The sequence below is a fragment of the Agelaius phoeniceus genome, chromosome 9, assembly GCF_051311805.1.
Source record: "Agelaius phoeniceus isolate bAgePho1 chromosome 9, bAgePho1.hap1, whole genome shotgun sequence".
Classification (NCBI taxonomy): Eukaryota; Metazoa; Chordata; class Aves; order Passeriformes; family Icteridae; genus Agelaius; species Agelaius phoeniceus.
This window is the reverse complement of record NC_135273.1, coordinates 20013300-20032620: the sequence shown is the minus strand read 5'-3', so window position 1 is coordinate 20032620 and position 19321 is coordinate 20013300. Positions and strand designations below refer to the sequence as shown.

The 19321-nt window shown below is 39.8% G+C and overlaps 1 protein-coding gene across 6 annotated transcripts in view; it reads left to right on the top strand.

Annotated features, from left to right (window-relative positions):
* SORBS1 (sorbin and SH3 domain containing 1) overlaps nt 1–19321 on the top strand; it is a 157649-nt gene that overhangs the window by 22019 nt on the left and 116309 nt on the right. For 5 of the 6 annotated variants that reach the window (XM_077183167.1, XM_077183170.1, XM_077183169.1 and 2 more), the window contains one exon: nt 17197–17255. The exons of the other annotated variant lie outside the window; for it this stretch is intronic. The gene's annotated coding sequence lies outside the window, so the exon portion shown is untranslated. The remainder of the gene's footprint in view (nt 1–17196; nt 17256–19321) is intronic. 6 annotated transcript variants of the gene reach the window in all.

Genomic DNA, 19321 nt, shown 5'->3' with positions numbered 1-19321 from the left:
AACTAGTCCAGTTCACTGTGTATCAGGCATCAGGTTGCTTGTTGGTAGGGATCTTGAATTAGTCCAAAGTCCTCACAAATAAGATATTCGATGCTCAGACAAAGAAAGTATTTTGGTAAATGACATTGCAGCTTGAGAACAGAATAACTCCTGTGTGTGTCTGCTAGATTAGGTGATACGTGCAGTGTTGCAATCTGTCCATTTGATAGCATGCTTTGAGTGTTCTAAATATTATGTTTATTTGTTTGACAGGCATTATACTTTCCTATTCAGAGCCCATATGATTCACTGATAGTAGCAATTCATCTATAATAATCTTCCTTGAACATTTTTCTTTTCATAAACGTGAATTAAAATGAATTTTTGGGGAATCAGAATGAAAAGCCTTTTAGATTTAAAACACTTAAACCAAAATAGCTTTTCACACAAGATCCTTTGCAATGTCTTTCTCTTTTCAGCACTTTTTGTAGCACTATTCCCAGAGATGAACTCACTAACAAGAGACAGGGACTGTAAGATAAGAGTCTAAAACCTGATCAGATACTTTGGTGTGAGCTGTGGGAAATGTGTGTATCATGGAAAAAACAGCTTCTAAAAAGAACACCACCACCAATAAAAAAAGTCCTATTGTTGTGAAGATCTGTGGATATTATTCTTTAAGTAGTGCCAAGAACAAGATCCAGAGTCAGGAAGTGGTATTCAACTTTATTTGTTATCTTAAAGTCCATGATATCTTCTCTGTAGAGACAAAGTCAAAGATGCAATTTTCTCAGTAGCTTACAGACTTCCTCAAGACCTGTTTTCCCCAGGTCATTTAACTTAACTGCTCTATGACTGCTAAAAGTGAAATGATAAACTGTCTTTTACTGCAGCCTGAGTGTCTGCAAAGGGTAGTGAGGATGAAAGGATGTTGTATCTCCTATTTCCATATAGCTGCATTTGATGGATGTGGTTAGTTAGAAGGAAAGGAGACAATTATTTTATTATACTGTTTGTATTACAGTAGTGCTGGTAAGACAGAGAACCACAGAATCTATTTTTCAGGCTCTAAACAAAAGTAAATTGATTTCTTGCCCCAAAAAGCTTACATTTCAAACAAGTGTCGTAATGTAGAAACATTTTATCAGTGGTTAAATGAAAGTATCTTTTTTTTATCTACCTCATTGAAGGATCATATAATGAAGTGAAACTTGAGAGGTGGAAAGCAATTTTCGCTCAGCCTAAAACAGTGCTGTGTAATTCTTCCTTATGACACTACTGAGTGGTTTCTTGTTTTCTCAAACTGTAGCAATGGCTGCTACTGAATGTCAGTTTTTCAGACTTCTTCAAATTAATTTATTCTCACTTTATTTGACATCTGCATCCTGGATCTAAGTTTATCTACTCGTTAACTATCCACCACCCACTGCAGAGATGTTCTTAAAGTAGTATGTTGTATTACTTTAGCAGTCAGCTGGATGTATTGTGGGTTTGGGAAAAAAAAAAAAAAAGGAGGAAAAAACTCAACCCCAAATGCCCTGAAACAACTTGATTTGGAAGTCTTTCCTCATCTTGTTATGGTGGTTCAATTTGCAATATACTTGAGCATACATGTTACAGTGTATGCAGAGCCACAGGACTTGTTTATTTGATGATCTCTTCAGCTGTAATTGAATAGATCATGTTGTAAAGTGGAATCACCTTCTTTACATTTGAAGGCTGGCTCCAGGTGCCCATGTGGGTGTGATGATAAGGCTTTAGGAGGTGGTATGAACTATAACTAAATTAGAAGCTCTGTTCCTGTGTTCCTTCATCTATAAAAATAGGGAACTTGTTATATGCTTTGGTTCAGTCATAAAATGGAGCATGTGGGCGCAGTAGGAAAAGCTTTTATTTTCTTAGCTTCTGAACTAAAAAAGTGTAAGCTTAACCTCTTTTTTATTGTTGTGTTTCTTATTTAGCTTTAACATAGCATGGCAAAACCAGGAAACATCCATTGTAGTGGCTGGCCTAATCTACAGTAGCATTTCCCTTCCCTAAGGTGCCCTAGTGCTACACAGTGATGATAGATAGCTACTGCTATTTTAATTGGTGTCTAGTGTCCTCTCACTGTCACCATGCCTGGATTTTTTGGTAGTCCCATCTGGTGGCTGTAGGCACCAGGGTTAATAGGAATGCAGGCATGGATGGTCTGGTCAAATCCCTCCATGCTTTAGTTTGTTAAAACTTCTAATGGCCTCCAGGATGTGATAGAACGGATGTAGCAGTTAAAGGTATCTTTCATTATCACGGACTAATCAGAGCTGTCCTAACTTCCTGACGGAATATGTAATGATACCCAGTAGTTACAGAAGATTGAAATCAGGCAGGAGTTATTAGGCTATAGAGGAGAAAATGTACTTCTTTGTGCTCTTTAGCTCCTTCTTCTATCTTAATGAACTGTAATCTGGATGAAAAACAAAGCTTGGGAAAAGAAAAAGAAAAAACTCTCTCCATTCTCTTGAGCCTGTACACTTAGCTCCTAAAGGAGACCAGCAGTGTTTTCTTTCTCACTGCAGAAGTGTGACTAAATGGCAGCTCTCCTTTTTCAAACTGGGAGATTTTTTTGCTTCTTTTCTCCCTTAATTTTTGTTTCATTTCTCACATGCATCCCTGAGTCTGCTGCTATTTTCCCTGCGTCTCTAAAACGAAAACAGGCTTTGTGCTCACAAACTTCTAATGGGAAGTGATGACAAGTCCTGATTGGGGCACCATTGCCCTTGTTCTCATGAAATATTTTATCCTTTCTGATATCATTGAACATGCAATCAGGGCCAATTTCTGCCTCTACACAAAAGTAGAGGTTGATGCCTCTTATGTTGATGCCTGTTATGTTTTTGCAGGAACACCTCACAGTGACATGTGTAGTTGTGCTGAACATGGTTTCCTCCATTTCATGGGAATAAAATGATGCTTATGCATTATTAAAAGGGCCTAGCCAGGTTGATGGGAAGAGACTGTGAAATGCAGTATATAATAATATTTATGTAATTAATGCCCTGGGATTTGAATGAAAAATACTGCTATTTTGCAACCATAACTTTCAGTTTCTGGCAGCCTCAGAAACTGAAGGAAACTGTAAATTGGAAGGAAGGAAATAACAAGGAAACTGTAAATTGCACTTTCGTGTTCCTAAACTGTTGTCTCTGATAGGAAAGATTGACAGTTTTGGCTGTCTGGATGTGATGATTAGCTGGGATCTAATTATGATATTAGCATAGGATCATGTTCAAGTGCAATGTCATCAGTGTGTCCCTCCAAGGACGATATGTGGCAAGAAACTTACTTTATTTTCCTTCCTCTTTTATTTAAGAAAAGATGATGAATATTCAGAAAAGTAGCCAGAAGAGAAGCAAACTATGTGTGTTCCTCTGACTCCCTGCTATACCCCCTCCCATGACCCTGTCCAGGTCAGACAGCAGGTCAGGTACCAGGCACTCTGAATGGACTCATGTCTTGAGCTGTCATTGTACTTCTCAGCCTGGAGTACCAGATGTTTTTGAGCTGTCAGTGGCTACACTGCTGTCTGTAGCTGTGCTAGCAAAGTGATCAGGGAAAGGGACATGTACCTACAACTCCCTCTTCTTTGACCTTCAGAAATGTAATATACAGGCACGTTGTACTGATGGAGTTGTAGCCCCTTCTGAAAACCCTTTCCCTTTGCGGGGGACGTAATTTGTCCTTCCCATACCAGGGTTGAACTGATCATAGTACCCTTGACCTGGTTTAGTTTGCACTCTTGTAAAACAACTGAATAAAGTTCAGTCCACCTGTCCTCCAAATCTAACACCATGAAAAGTCTACGATTCTGTGGTGCTCAAAGACTAGCAAAATAATCTTCATTCTGTTGTGTGTCCTTGGTGCAGGACTCCCAGCCCTCTCCAGCAACCTGAACATGGTGTGTGTTCCTTCTCTGCTGTTCTCCTGATAGCTGTGTTCATGTATGGGGAAACAAACATGAGCTGGAATGGTCTCTGTGATAGTAGATGACAGTTTGCAGTTGTCACCTCTGAGAGTCCTGTCCTTTGGCTTCCTTACAGAAAAGAGAATGGGGAGGTGAGGAGAAGAGCTGGTTGCTGGTGACCTAGGTGGGTAGTCAGGGCTCTCTGGAAATGAGCTGTGTGGACTACAGGCTGATAGAGCCAGAGCAGCCAGCTTAAGAGAGTTGCTGCCAGGTAGGATCTAAGTTGTGGTCGTTTGTTTCAGTGGAGGATGGTATGAAATCCTAAGCAGACTTGTCTAGAGGATCTTTACAGGTCTTAAGCGATGCCTTGTACAGAGTGATTACTTTTCAAATGTTGTCTGCAGTCCAGCTCAGGATATTTTTCCTTCAGACCATATTTTCAGGGGGGTTGCATTCCATACAGTGATAATAGATAGCCTCAGTCCTTTTGGTCCTGAGAGATTTTCTGGGAGAGTTTCTGAAGTGAATGATTTACTGTCTCCTGCCCTGTTCCTTCTCCAACAGAGCAGAAATTTAATGACCTCAAAGCTAATGCACTCCAGTGTCTCTGGATGGAGACAGCAACATTTTTGCCAATGTAGTTTTGGAGCATTACTCTCCCTTTCATTTTTAACATTTTTTGGGGGTGCTTCTAACAGAAATCATGACCTTAGAAGCATCTGCTGGAAACTAGTCAGTCCAGACACAATGAAGAAATGAATTTTGCTTTTCATGCCATGGTACCCTACTTCTATGAAGTTGGAGCAGTTTCCTGTGTGTAAAAAATAAATAGGGAGCAGGTCATCCTCTGGCTTAATATGAACATTTATCTGTCTTGTCTTCAGACCACTGAAGTTCTTTTATTTGTTAAATTGTCCCCTAATCAGTGGCTACTGTTTTATGCCAAAAGATTTAGGAACAAGTTTCATATGTCATTTCATATCTGAAACTTTCAAAAATTCTCTTATAGTGAAAAAAATTGACATTTCTTTACATTACTGTGTTACTGTAGTTTTTTCTTCACAAATTTCTTGCCTATATGAATATAAAATTTCTCAGTTGAATATCCAGTGTTGTGAATATTAGGACTACATTATTCTGGCATATAGTTCATAGGATTTGTTTAAGTGACAAATAATTGACTCTGTACTGAGGTGGACAAGGAAGGTGTCAGTTCTTGGCATCGGTGCATTTCCATTGCATGGAGTAGAGTCAAATCTGCAAATGTAAAGTCTAGATCATGTGGCCTGTACCCCTGCTTTCAATTGTATTGAAAATTGTTTTACCTGAAACAATTTAAGGAATTACAGAAATTACAACACTTAAGATATTAATGATATTACATCTAATTCTTAATAAGTCTTAAAAAATTAAGTTGATACACCTGGTGGATAGGTGACCTGCCTGGTGGATGAGGGGAAGGCTGTGGATGTTGTCTACCTGCTCTTCAGCAAGGCCTTTGACAGCATCTCCTGGAAAAGCTGGCAGCCCACAGCTTCGAGAGGTGCACCCTTTGTTGGGTCAAGAGCTGGCTGCATGGCTGGGCCCAGAGAGTGGTGGTGAGTGGTGCCACACCCAGTTGTGGCCAGTCCCTCAGGGTGTGAGCTAAGAGCTGTGGACTAAGCTGGATGAGGGGATTGAGCCTACCATTAGCAAATTTGCAGATGACACCAAGTTTCAGGGGGAGTGTTGATCTGCTGAAGGGTAGGAGGACTATGCAGAGGGACCTGGACAGGCTGCATAGATGGACCAATTCAATGGTACAAGGTTTAACAAGACCAAGTGCCAGGTCTTGTACTTTGCCACAACAACCCCATGCAGTGTTACGGGCTGGGGACAGTGGCTGGGCAGCGGCCAAGCAGAAAGGGACCTGGAGGTCTGCCTGGACATGAGCCAGCAGTGTGCCATGGCCAAGAAGGCCAATGGCACCCTGGCCTGTATCAGAAATAGTGAGGCCAGAACGCCTAGGAAGTGAATCTTCCCCCATACTTGGCACTGGTGAGGCCCCACCCTGAGGGCTGTGTCCAGTTCTGGGCCCTTCAGTTTGGGAAGGACGTTCTGATGCTGGAGTGAGTCCATAGAGGGGCAGCAAAGCTGGTGAAGGGTCTGGAACACAAATCCTGCAAGGAATGGCTGAGGGAGCTGGGGTTGTTCAGCCTGGAGAAGAGGGTGCTCAGGGGAGACCTCATCACTCTATAACTTCCTGAAAGGAGGCTCCAGGCAGGTGGGGGTTGGTCTCTTCTCCCAGGCAACCAGTGACAGGACAAGAGTACGCAGCCTTAAGCTATGCCAGGGCAGGGTTAGGCTAGACATTAGGAAGAATTTCTTCACAGAAAGAGTGATTGGGCATTAGAATGAGCTGCCCAGGTGGTGGAGTCACCATCTCTGGAAATTTTAAGAAGATTGTATGTGGCACTCAGTGCTATGGTCTAGTTAGCAAGGTAGTATTAGGTCGTAGGTTAGAGTTGATGATCTCAAGGGTCTTTTCCAACCTAACTGATTCTGTGATTTTGTGTAATTACACTACTGTAAGTTTAGAGCAATTCTATTTAGAGAGAAGGTACTGGATGCACGATAATGAAGATTAGAAGCTTGTGTGGGATCTATAGCTAAGAGATGTATTTAAAGGTTGAAATTCTTGTGTTTGCAAGTAAAAACAGAAAGAGAAGTAAAATTATGTGTTAGTATTGTTATTACAGTGTTACACTATAAACTGGTGTAAAGCCATTGACTAAAGAAGGTACTCTATCTGTACTTCTTGAGAATTCAGTCTTTTGAGCCTATACTTACTCCAAGTAATGCTGTTAATATCATAATAAGTTATCTTAATTACTTTTGAAAATGTTCTCTTAGTTTTCCAGATGATACCCTGGATATGATGGGAATTTCCCCAATGAATTTTGCCTTCCATGGGCTGATAAGAATCTGTTTATTAAAGGCTTTTATCCTCTCTTTTTATATTCATGTTCTGCCTTGGCCTTGTTTATTCACGACTGAATGCCTCTGATTATTTTAGCTGTCGTGTGTTCAGTATTTGATGCTTTGCATAGTAGAACTGGAATAAACTGACTGGGCTATAGGATGTTCAGTGTGTACTTAAGACAATGACCACTTAGCTGTCTCATTTCCTTAGCAATATTTTAAAGATTAATCATAGAGAGCAGTGTAAGCCAAGAAAAATACAGTTGAAATAGATTTTTCTTCATGGTGTTTTGCTTGGACTCAATATTTCGGTAACTTGGTGCAGAATGCAAAACAACCAGAATTACTTGTTCATGTGACTGAAATTTGGATGAGCAGCAATAGAGCAATTCTTAAATATGCCAGGCTAAGTTTGTTGAGCCTGTTTCTTGGCCTTTGACAAGATTGCAGTGAACAGATGTTTAATACCAGTGGCAGAATTGGACATGCTTCCTTTGGGATTGTAGAGGTGGTCATTCATTTGATAAACCCCAGGCAGAGGCAAAGGTATAGACTTCCAAGCAGCTGAAGCAATGGCCTTTGTGTCAGGGAGATTACCAAGTTTCTGGTCTCTTTCTGAAATAATATATTGGTATGTTTTGTTTTGGCTTGATTTGTTTTTTTTTCTGACAAGAAATCAATCAGTCTTAACTGAGTAGCTGTGAATGAATGAGTCATGGGATCAACTAAACTTAGTTGAGAAAGATGAACATTTAGACTGTTGTTTGTAGTTTGTTTAAACTTTGTAATACAGCAGGGAGGGACTGAGGAAATTTTGATCTTGCCTGGTGTGGATTTGACTGGGTTTTGGGGAGAGACAGCATGCCACATGCATGCTGGCTGCTTTTAATATGAACACTATACATTTAAAACCTGGCTGGTGAGATGCCTGGGAGAGAGCACTCTGAAGCTCACTGAGGCTGGATTGCCTGTGTGCAAATTAAGACAAATCTTTAGCAAGGTTACCTAGTCACTGCACAGACCTTTGCCAGGCCATGTTTCTCAACAGTTATGCCTCAGCAGAGTAAATACGCCCTTTGAACAAGGACCAGATTTGACAGCTGAAATAATGTTTGTCATGCTTTTGGGCTCAAGCACAAACCAAAGCCCTAAAACATTCATCTGAGATGTCACTAGTCAGTCTTGTTTCCTAAAGGAATGGGGTTTGTGTTCTGTGCTATTGTAGCTCTTCAAGTGTCCTCTGTATCCATGATCCATCCTCTATATCTTCTTTGTTCCATGTACTTTTTTTGTTACATTCTTGGACCTTTTTTCTTATTGCTTGGTCTTTTATACATCAGGATGAAAAGAATATTTAATTCTGCCACTCTGATGTGGTGTCATTTCCATCTTTAATTACATGAACTCTTTGCATAAGATTGTTCAACTCTTTGTATTGTGGTAGTATCTTGTCTGAAGGTTTGCATGGATTTTTACAAATGCAGAAGTGTGTATTGCCAGTAAGCAAGACCTTAGACCTACTTTGGCTTATCTTTTCATGTAGAGTGAATATGAAGTTAATATATATATGTACATATATATGTATATATACACACACACACACCACACACACATATATTCATATATATATCTGGTACAGTTCCATTGGTTTTGAAAGCAGATTATAGTGCATCTGAGAGTCAGAAAAGGCATAAGGCCTATCTGCTTCACTGAGTTATTCAATATTGCAGCTGGAGATGGGGAGGCCATATGCAGTGTGCTGTCCCTGCATGACACAATAGATTTCATTTGGCTGGGGCTGTCTCAAGCTGTCACAGGTGTTCTTCTTTCATTTACAATAGCTCCATTAAAATATAAATGACTGCATTTATTACATCAGCTCTTTTTCCTTCTTTGGAATACCCCAGCTAAAGTTACATTACACATAACAAATGCTCTTGCTCCCTTGAGAATTAGTTTAATTACTGATGTAGGTGGGTAAAAGATCTATTGCGTCTGAGATGTTAATTTTATCATGCTTTAATTAAGAGGTCAAGTGTGAAAGGCTGCAGAATACCTCCCACTTGAAGATGGTGAATAGAATGGTGGGGGTAGAAGGCAGTGATATGATGAGGCTTTTACTGTCTGTAGGAGTATCAGCTTTCCCTGTGCATCTCATTACAGTGAGGCGGGTATCTGAAAATACATGCCAATTTCTATTTGCTCGTTGTGTTTTCTACCATTAAAGGCATTTTCTGTCCAAAGCCTTTGAAGCTCCAAAACAGCTTGTCTCTTCTTTTAAAGGTGATGGTCACTCCTCCATCACTCACAACCAGTTTCCATAGGAAATGTCAGAACTGTGTTCTCCTGTCCAGTGTGTTTGAAGAACAGGTCTGCAAGTATGCCATGCCCCTGTGCTCTGGCACAAGATGGGATATGGAGCACGTGCTCACCAGAGGACCTCAGGTGCTACCATCTCTGAACATGTAGTTATTTCTTGCTTATGTTTCACTGTGAGCATGGACAGATTCCTTTTGGCATTTGATTTGGAATTCTTGTTTCTAGCTAACTCCAAAAACAAGGAAATGGACTTGGAAAGCATTCAGGGAAAAAGTGGGCAGGCAAAAGGGAGTGTCTCATAACAAGATTAGGGAGAACTAGACAGTAGGAATTCCTTCCAGTAGGACATCTGGGGCATTTTCCCCTTAGCTTGTTGTGTTTGCCCCAGCATTTGGAGCAGCAGTGGCATAGCAGGTGTTCACTCGCTAATTTGCTAGATGAGTGCAATGGAGCTTTGGGAGGCATTGTTTTGAAGATTTTCTTGAAACTGACTTACTGCACTTTCAGAAAGACTCAGTGACCAAGTGAAGCAGTTCTGTTGCTCTCTGAGCAGCTTTAAATATGACAGTTAATGATTTTTATTAACTCCTTTTTCATTGCTTACTGTCTGTGTGAATTGCTGATTCATTGGGATGTTCTGTGATGTGTGATATGGAAAGTATCTTTTCAGAAAATTTCTTCTTGGAATTTTTGCTGCTGTTTTTTTCTTTTCTGTGGTGGTCACTTTTCTTGCTCTTAAAGGATAACAGTTCAGCTATGCCACTGACTTCTCTGCATCCCTGGAGAAAGATTGGTGTAATACTGGAAAAACACAGAGTTAAATATTAACGTCCACTACTGAATGTTCCCACTGAGAAAATCAGGAATGTTTCCAAGCAGTGAAAGCAGACTTTCCTTTCCTGTAGTCAAGTTGTGCTGCTTAACTTTTAAAACTACAGCTTGCTTGGTAATTGTAGATAGTTAAAAACTAGAAATTAGGAATTCTCTGTTTAAGTGCTCTCACCCAGGCTGCTTCTTGCTTCCAGGTGATAGGGGAAGAATCTCATGCAGTGAATTAGTGCTGAAATGTATAGTAAGTTTTTTTAAGGTAAGAGATTGATTTTTTTCTCCCTCCCCTCTGTACTTTGTCTTGCAAGTAGAAGTTCTATTCTTGCTCTTTTGGTCAGAAATGTCATTTTAATAAATGTTGTGATTTGAGATTGATGATACAGTAGCTCCATAAGGCAGAAAGCGTACTCAGAATTGGTGTTCCTCTTGAGTTATGAATACACATAGCTGCCATAGTTTGTACTAGCTGAGGACCTAATCAGCTAAGGCCACAAATGCAGCATTTCCTCCTGCTGAGTTGAAATGTCACCACCAGTCTCTGCTGAGATAAAAAATGTGCACAAAGGAAATAGTTTTAAGGAAGAGGGGGATTCTTTCACTTTTAAAGGTTTCATGTTTAGAACATGTATTTATTCTGTCTTGTTGGTTGTGTCAGTTGTCAAGACTTCTGCCTCAGGGCACATTCCACTGGGAATCCCTGCTCAAAGTGCTCTCAAAGTGCTGAAGCTCTAATCTTTGTAGAGAGCTCAGGTATCAGCTGTGGTAAAGTGGGAGCAGTAAAGCCCAGAAAGGGCTAGATTGGTTAATGTAATGCTTATAGGGTGGTATCGCTGAAGCTTCTTTCTGTATATGTAAAAATGATGCTTGATGATATGGACTTAATCCTTCAGATATAAAATCATGCTTTTTGTTATAAGTCTGATTCACTTCCATTTACGCAACAGCATCTCAAAGCAAGAGTGGTCTGGCATTTGCATGAGGCACGTGCTTCTGCCCACAAACAGCCAGTAAGATAAGTCAATAAAAATAAGTCATGCAAGGCATGAATTGCTTAGAGATGGAAGAGACCTATTAGGCTATCTAGCCCTCCTGAGTGCCAATGAGGAATTGCTTCAACTGGACTTGCTTTAAAGGACAGATGAATACCTGAGTAAAACACAGGATCCCATTTTCTGTATGATATGGCTTTTATGCTGCTGGTTTTACATGTACGTCTAGCTTTGAACCTCGTAAGCAACAATATTCCAGATAAATTTTTTCCAGGCTCTTTTACTTAAAGTGTAACAGTGGTCTGAACAGAAACTGTTCTGATTGCACAGATGTGCAGTTTTGCTTTGTGGAGTGACTTTTAACTCATCAAAAGAGAACAAGAAGAAAGGCAAAAATCTGTGAGTATGGCTATCTATGAGAGCATAGATAGCATAGATGTGTGCATGTGTGTATTTGACAGAACGAGAGGTCTGTCTGTGTTAGATCAATTGTGAGAATAAATTCTACTCCTCTGCCTGGCCTTAGGAGGGTATTTTTCAAAGGCAGCCCATTGGGAAGAGAACAAAGGCCTGGCTGCCTTGTGGCTGTGCGGGAAATGCTGGTAGTGCTAAAGCCAGCTCCCATTTCCTATTAAAGTAGTGTCTCGCATGTTCATGAAGCACAGGCAGTGATGCAGCATGATTCAGCTCGTTGGGAGCTGATGCATCTAGTTCTGACACAGAGAGAGAAGGTCTCTCTCTGTGGTCAAAAAGGCAGAAAAACATGATTTTTCTGCCTTTTCTGCTGCTGTTCTAAGGAGCTTCATCTTGTTATTGGACAGTGAATTGCAGATGCATTTATTTCATTGCTTTAATTTTTTGCATTATTCCCCTTTTGTCTTTTATTGTTTTCTTACCAGTGTTTGAATAGCAAAAAGAGCTCTGTGGTAAATTATGTCCATGCCCCACTTCTTTCCAGACCTGACATGTTTATATATACAAAGAATTATGGAGGAATTAAAAAGAGGACCAAAGAAGCTCAGGAATTCTTTCGTAAAGCTTGCCACATTTTTAATAAATGGGCATATAGCAGAGGGAATGAAATCTGTTGCTCAATACCATAATAGGCAGCGCAATGCTTTTGCCTCTCTCTGTCATCCTTAACAGACAAATTTATTTTTGGTAATGAGAGATTTATCTCTTTCGCATCTATTAAAAGTCAGTTCTAGTGTCAAAAATCAGTTGGAAATAACATGAAGAAGTTTAATGGTGAAATGTGTTCCTTTTGAATGTTTGTCACAGCTCCACCAAATCCTGGGGATCTTTTTTCACTTTGTTTTGGTGTATTTTTGCCTTGCTGCAACATGTGTTTTCAGATGATTTAGCTGTTAATCTGAGCGCATCATATAGTAGCGTGACTATTTAGACTGTGTAAAGAACCTTCAAGAAATTATTTCCAGGACAATAATTAATATACCATAATTTAAAATAATTGTTTTCCAACACTTTTCTGTGTGTGATCCTTTAGGAGTTTTTGTTAGTGGCAGATCCCTCCCTGTCTGACTTAAATCTATTGAAAGCAGACTTTCTTTTCTTCATGGTCATCCTTGAAGCAGTTCACAGAAAAACATGTATAAAGAGCAGCTGGTTGGACTCCTCTGGTGCTGTAGAGAAGGAGTCCACATAGAAGTAATTGTGGTAAAATAATACTATTAGTCAGAAAATACGGGCTCTGCACGTATTTCTTGTCCTAGCACAATTCAGTTAAGAAAGTATTTTCACAATTGTGGACTGAGTACTTAATGTCATATTTAGGCAGGTCAACAAGCAGACCGCTTTGCTTAATCTGCCCGTAGAGAAGCTTGTGCAGGTGCTAGATGAGTGCAATGGAGCTTTGGGAGGCATTGTTTTGAATCCTGTGGGATTTATTAGATGCCTTTCAATGGCTTTTCAAACAGTTGTATAGCATTCTGCACGTGGAATTTTCCTAGTGAGATCTGAAGTACTTGACAACTGGTGAAAAAAGAAGTGCCTCCTTTTAGGTTTATACATGTGATTCCTTTAAAGAAGCTGTCTGGTGCCTTTATGCACCTCCATCTTGTTAGCTGGGGGGAATGGCCAGGATATCAGAAGAGGGGGAATGGCCAGGATATCAGAAAGGCTTGCTGATGTGAAGTGACCCTGAAGCTTATTCCAGGAAGTTTATTTTCAGAAAGTGTTGATTATTCATACTTTGAGAACCCTTTAAAGTATTTATGATTCATACCAGACACTCAGTCTTAATTGACACCCATCTCATTAAGGTGACATAAGACTAAATACATTGATGCAAGGAATGTTTTGACTTTTTAGCTGATAAAGTGCTAATTATAACAACCACAACCTGTCTAGTAACAGAGCTACAGATAAACATTGAAAGGTTACTATTCCAGAGGAGTTAGATCAGCTAGCTCCATGGATGAAACATCTTTTCCATGGAAGAAATTGCATCCTACATGGAAGGGATTCTCTTCTGTACTGTACAAATCCTACAATTGTCTTTACCTACCCATTTCCTTTCACTCTTCCGTTCTTGCACAGAAGTTATTCTCCTCATTTGGCTCCTGCTGTACTATAAACAATGCTATCCTTTCTTTCCCCTATCGTTCTACACCCACTTTTGAACAGCTATGGTTGTTAAGATTACAGTTCTCATAAGGCTAGAGGAGGAGGAAAAAGTGTCCCTTCAGCTTCCTTTAGGGATCTCTGCTTGTTCTTTTCTTTACATAAGTAATTTTTTCCAAAGACATATTCACGTTTGTTTTAAGACCTTTCAACAGCAACACTGCTTGCTATGTGTCTTGATGCTCTTCCGAGCTTTTTGTTTAAAAAAGCATTGAAAGTTAGTGATTAAGTTGGGAAAAGTTATTTATTCTCATTGTATACTGTGAGGAAAACCTTCAGTACCTTGCACAGGGACTGATTTGTGATGAAAAGGTACAAGTGCTCCAAAATGACAGAGGCAGGGACCCTGCTCAGTTCTGTCTCCTTCCTCCCTTCTCCCCAGCACTCAGGTTTTACAGACGTGGCTGCTGACTCTGATGTGTCACGTACACTGCAGAGCCAGGCACGTGTGTCCTTCACAGGCAATGTGTGGAAAATGACAGCCATCACATTATTTCAAGTGGTACAGCAGTCATCCTTTGATGTGCCAAACTACTTTTTGCAGGCAAGAATTAGCCCTGTGTTAGACTCTTGTGGGTAGAAGGATGGATATACATGCTTTTTTTTTTCTAATAAGTGTGTGATTCGGTATAGTGTATGTGTGGAAGGGGGGGTTGGTTTTGTTTATTTCTTTTAAAAATGGATCGTGTTTGGTAGGACGTTTGAGCTATGGAGTTCAGCTCCATAAAATTCTAGTGATTATTCCAGGGCTCTCATCATGTCTTATCCAGCTTTGTCAGATATATTCTCTTTGCCAGGTCTTCTACCTGGTTTATGCTTGAATACTTAACAGGTATCATCTGTGCTTAACAGAAGTATCATCTAGGATGTTGAACAGTGCACAAGGGAGAAGTGAAATGCTCACAGTGAACAGTAATTGGGAAGTACAGCAAAGGGTGATTTGATAGTTATGAATGAGATTTCTTCATGAGATGCAGGGAAGGTTGCCCAGAATATCTCCTCCTACCTCCAGCAACTTCCAGTACTGTATCCTCTTTAGTGATGGTATTTATGATATGTATTTTTACTGCTTCAACCTAGATATCCAAACATTTCCAATTTCTAAGTAATTTAGAAAATCTGCTTGAGCCCCACTTGGCATACTCCTTAATTTAAAAGTTAATAATTTGGATACTGCACTGTCATCTTGCTCAAGCTGTTTGGAAGCTGTATGATTGCCACCTAACCAAAAAGACTATTGCACTTGCCAGAAAGGAAATTTCTGCATATTTTGCCCTCACCAGACCCTTTTGCAGGGAATGGGTGGCATCCTGGATACTGTTTCTTCAAACTGTAAATCAGTTTAAAAACAGAATTTCATTTTGCTGTTGCTGCCTTTCCAGCTGTTTGGAATGTAGTTGCAATATGTGTCTGATCTGCAGGGATATCCGTAGGAAGCATGTGTTACTGATTGAACTTAATTGGACTTTCAGAGAATTTCTCCTTCATTGCAGACCAATGGAAAGAACATTCCTTTGCTGCTCTGAATTAACATTAGATGAGAATGGTTCATGTCATAGTTACTTATCTATTGCTGCTATTCGTAATAATATTTGCTCCACTATACTTAGGCTTTTGGCTATTTTGTGGCAATTTTTTGGCATGGAAAATCCATGATTTTCCTTAAGCAATTCCTGCTGGAATTGGCATGTGTGTCTTGCTTACTGTTCTGGGCCTTTGACTCTAAATTCTAGCAAAAACCATCCAAGACTTTATTTTTTGTAGAGGTCTGAATTTTTTTGTCCTGTTTTGTTTCTATTTCCAGAGCCATTTATTTGTGTGGCCAAGGGTAGGACATAACTTGAGTTTAAAAGCTTTTGTGCAGATAAACAATCTGTTTATCACATTATAGGAAACCTGTAGCCAGCATTTGCCCCTCATAAATTAATATGGGGTGGGGGTGAAACTGTATTTTCCATAACAGCACAGGCATTAGAGCATAAGATAGATGTTGAATAGGTCTGAACTAGAGTAAGTATAGGACAGAAATAGAAAATACAGCTCTGCCATTGTAGCGTGTCTCTTTTTTTTTTGTTATTAGAGTTCCTTTACAGGGAGGCCAGCACATCAATTCGGGCAGAACAGGGTTACTCTTCCCTCGTTACTTACAGTAAGTGACAAATTAAGAACTGAGTGACACAGGAAGACAGAGAGCCAGGCTAGGCATGCAGGCAAAATGTGTGCTGGTGAAAGGGGCTTGAGGGTGTCAGTGGTACCAGGTCATACCTGCTTGGTGTGCCTGGTGGTGTTATGGCATGGCTCTGGGTTGTACTATCCAGGGTGGTAAGGTTTATCTATTGACTCTTGAGGAAAACAAGGCTCAGAAACTGAGGACACAGAGTGAAGAGGGTGAGGTGTTCCTAGCACCAGTCCTTACTTCTGGGTGCCAGGAAGCTGTGAGGCATGTTGCTGTCTGAGAGGGAGGAAGAGATAGGAAAGCTGAAGGGCATTTTACTCCATGTAGCAATATTGTGACAGGGAGGCAAAAATTCTTCACTGACTGGGGTACCCGTAAGAACATATTAACACATATATAAGTCTGAAAAAGGACCAGTAGGTTAGAAAATCTTAGAATCCTGGAATGGTTTGGTTGTGGGGGACCTTGAAGATCACCTAGTTTTGAGCCCCTCACCATAGGCAGGGACACCTTCCACTGGGGCAGTGGCACACTCACTGTATCTGTACGTATAGGTATCCACAGGCTGTGTCCTTGGCAAGTGCTTAAGAAGGCACCCGACTAAGTAGTAAAGACCAAAGTTCTGAGGCAGATTTCTTTGTATATGAGAACTTCTGTACTAGTCCTGCCTCTCACATAACTCTGAATTAAACACAACATAGTAAAAGTATTATTAAAGCATTCATATATATCAATCAAGCTGTCATTTTTTGTGACAAGCTAGGAGAATTTAGCTATTTGCAGACTTCTATGGTATTTTTAGAACGTTTAGAACCTATATTTGAAAAAAATCAAATATGAGTAGAAGTTACTCTGCATAAGTTGCATGCAGAGTGTTTTCATATTTGTCTCTATTTTAACCTGTTATGGAATCTGGTACCTTCTTGACATCAAGTGAATCTGTGTAGGATGTATTAGATCAAAACATATTCCTGTCTCCAAATGCTAACAGCAGCACATTCAGTTCTCTGGATTTCAGCAGCTAAAGTAGGTGTTGCAGAATTTTGGCTCTGCTTCTCTTTACAGAGTGATAAACACAAATGGTGCTGCCTTGGCTTTCATATAGACAAGGAGGATCTTGTCTTATAAAAGCCAATTCACAGACAAATGGTGACTCTTAGCTTTAAGAGGCTAGGCCAACAAGGCTAGTTGAACTGATAGGCTAGAAATAATTGTCCAATTTTCTTGTTTACTCCAGGGTGGTGGTTTCTTTTATTTTAAACTGAGAGAGCATTTTATTGTGGTTTTTTTTTTCCCCTAACAGCTGCATTAGATTATTGTATTCTATAACACTTACTGGGGTTTTTTTTCTTTTCTAGGGGGAGTCCAGAACATACCTGTAGAGCTCCAGCTTCTCTTTCTCTGAGCTCTGCCTAAGGTATGTAGATGTATGTTATGCACTGTTATTCTCCTCTGTGTTCATCTAAATAGCATTATGGAAATTTCCAGAAAAGTGACATTCAAATTTAGTGGCAGGAGATGACTGCTTCCTTGATTTTTGAATGCAGTATTTCAAACACAATTCAAAAGTCTTCTCCAGAGAGTTACATAGAATCTGAACTAAGTTTGGGAATTCAGGTTAATGCATACAACAGTGTTCATCCTGTTTGTACACTGTTGCAAGTGGTGTTCAAGTTTAGGCAGCCTGATAATAGATGATAGGTGTTTCAGAGGCTGAAGAGCAAGAACAGAGCTATTTAATAGTAGGTGGACTCTGGTTTCAAAGTGTCTGTTAATTAATGATTCCCTATATAATAACTCCACCTCCTGAGCAAAAAACATGGCATGAAGGAGGCACCGTCTCCTTCCCTTGCCAAGTCTGGGAGTGAGTCTTCCTCACTCTCTGTAAGAATGTCTGGATTTCTAGTTTGGCACTGAATCAAGACTGTACTGTTCCTCCTCAGCAGCTTGGTACCTGAAGGAGTTTTACCAGGAGAATTGCCTGACATAAAGAAAGTGGTTTCAGCGAATGTGTAAAGTTTTGACCTAAAAATAGGATAATATGGTAAATAAAAACCTCATGTTCAAAAGTTCAAAGCTGTCTTTGCTGTCTAGTTGGTTGTATAACTTGGAAGAATTGAAATAGCTTTTGTGGTGATAATTATTAACATATGATTGCAAAGTTAAGAGTAAAGAGTTGTGTTTTTCTATAATTGTCACTTTAAAAGCCCATAATACAGTATGATATTTCTTTTTTTGAACAAATGTAAAGAACCATGTAGCCTAATGATTAATATATATCTATAAATGCAGAATTCCTGAGTAAAATCCTAATTTCTAATAAACTGTACATGTCAGCTTGACAGCGCCTGCCTAGTAACAGAAAGCAATGTATGATGAGGAACAGTGGGACTCTTTTTTGGGTTTAGTTGTATTTTTGGGTTTTTCTCTTCCTTTTGAACAGAGAGTGGGAAGTGGTTCCTTTGAACTATTGTGCCACATAAGCTTTGACTGCAATTTTTATTCCTCTCTGTACCTTCTAAGTATACACCACCCTCTTGTAGCTGGAGCTGGTGGTGGCCCGGGTTCTCAATGAGCCATAGGCAGGGAAAGTGCGGATTGTCTCTTTCAGTGGTACAGGAAATGTGAACATTTTCTAGCTCTGCATTTGCAATGCCAGATATTCCCTGACCCTGTGAAACTCACCAATGTTTTTCTGCCTCCATAGACCCCTCTTTTCAGTGTGGAAGAAAGAACTGAGAATGAGTCGGAATTAATTTCCACTAAGTTTTCCCACATAATTCTCAGCCACCCATGGGTTTTCCTGGAAGACTGGTATACAATAGGCCTTTGTCTCCAAATGGATTTATTTATTATTTTTGAATCTAACTGCCTAGCTTGACCCCAATTTTAAAGGGCTTCTTAGTCCCCAAGGCTTACCAGTTCATCCTTGAAACAAACCTTTTGAAGACAGGACTCTACTGTGAATACGCAAGGCATCATAATTTGGTTCATACCAGAATGAATGCAAATGAGTCAAATCATATCTGAGTCCAAACTGGTTACATTTTAAAGGAACTAGATACAAAGCAAAACATTTATGAAAGCAGTTTTATGGTTTCTACAGAAAGACATAGTTGTGAATTAGGTCTGGATTCCTTGACAAAACTAATTCACAGGTGAAGGGCACACTTTCAACAACAAGTTCAGAGTTCCTACAAGCTGTGAGCTCTGAATTGATCATGTAAGATTAATTGCTCAGTTTTCTATTCTTTTCATTATTTATTTGAGTACTTGAAACTGTCTTCTTTAGAGGCAGTATCAAACAACAAACAGATCTCCATCTTCTCTTTGTTTCAAATTAGTTTGCATTAAGCACAAAGGCATTGTACCACCTGTCCAGCTCACAATGCAGCAGTTAATATTATTTGAAAATAATGTTCCTCAAACAATGAGGACTTCACCAAAAGATTTACATTGTCCTGTGAAAATTCTCTCACATGT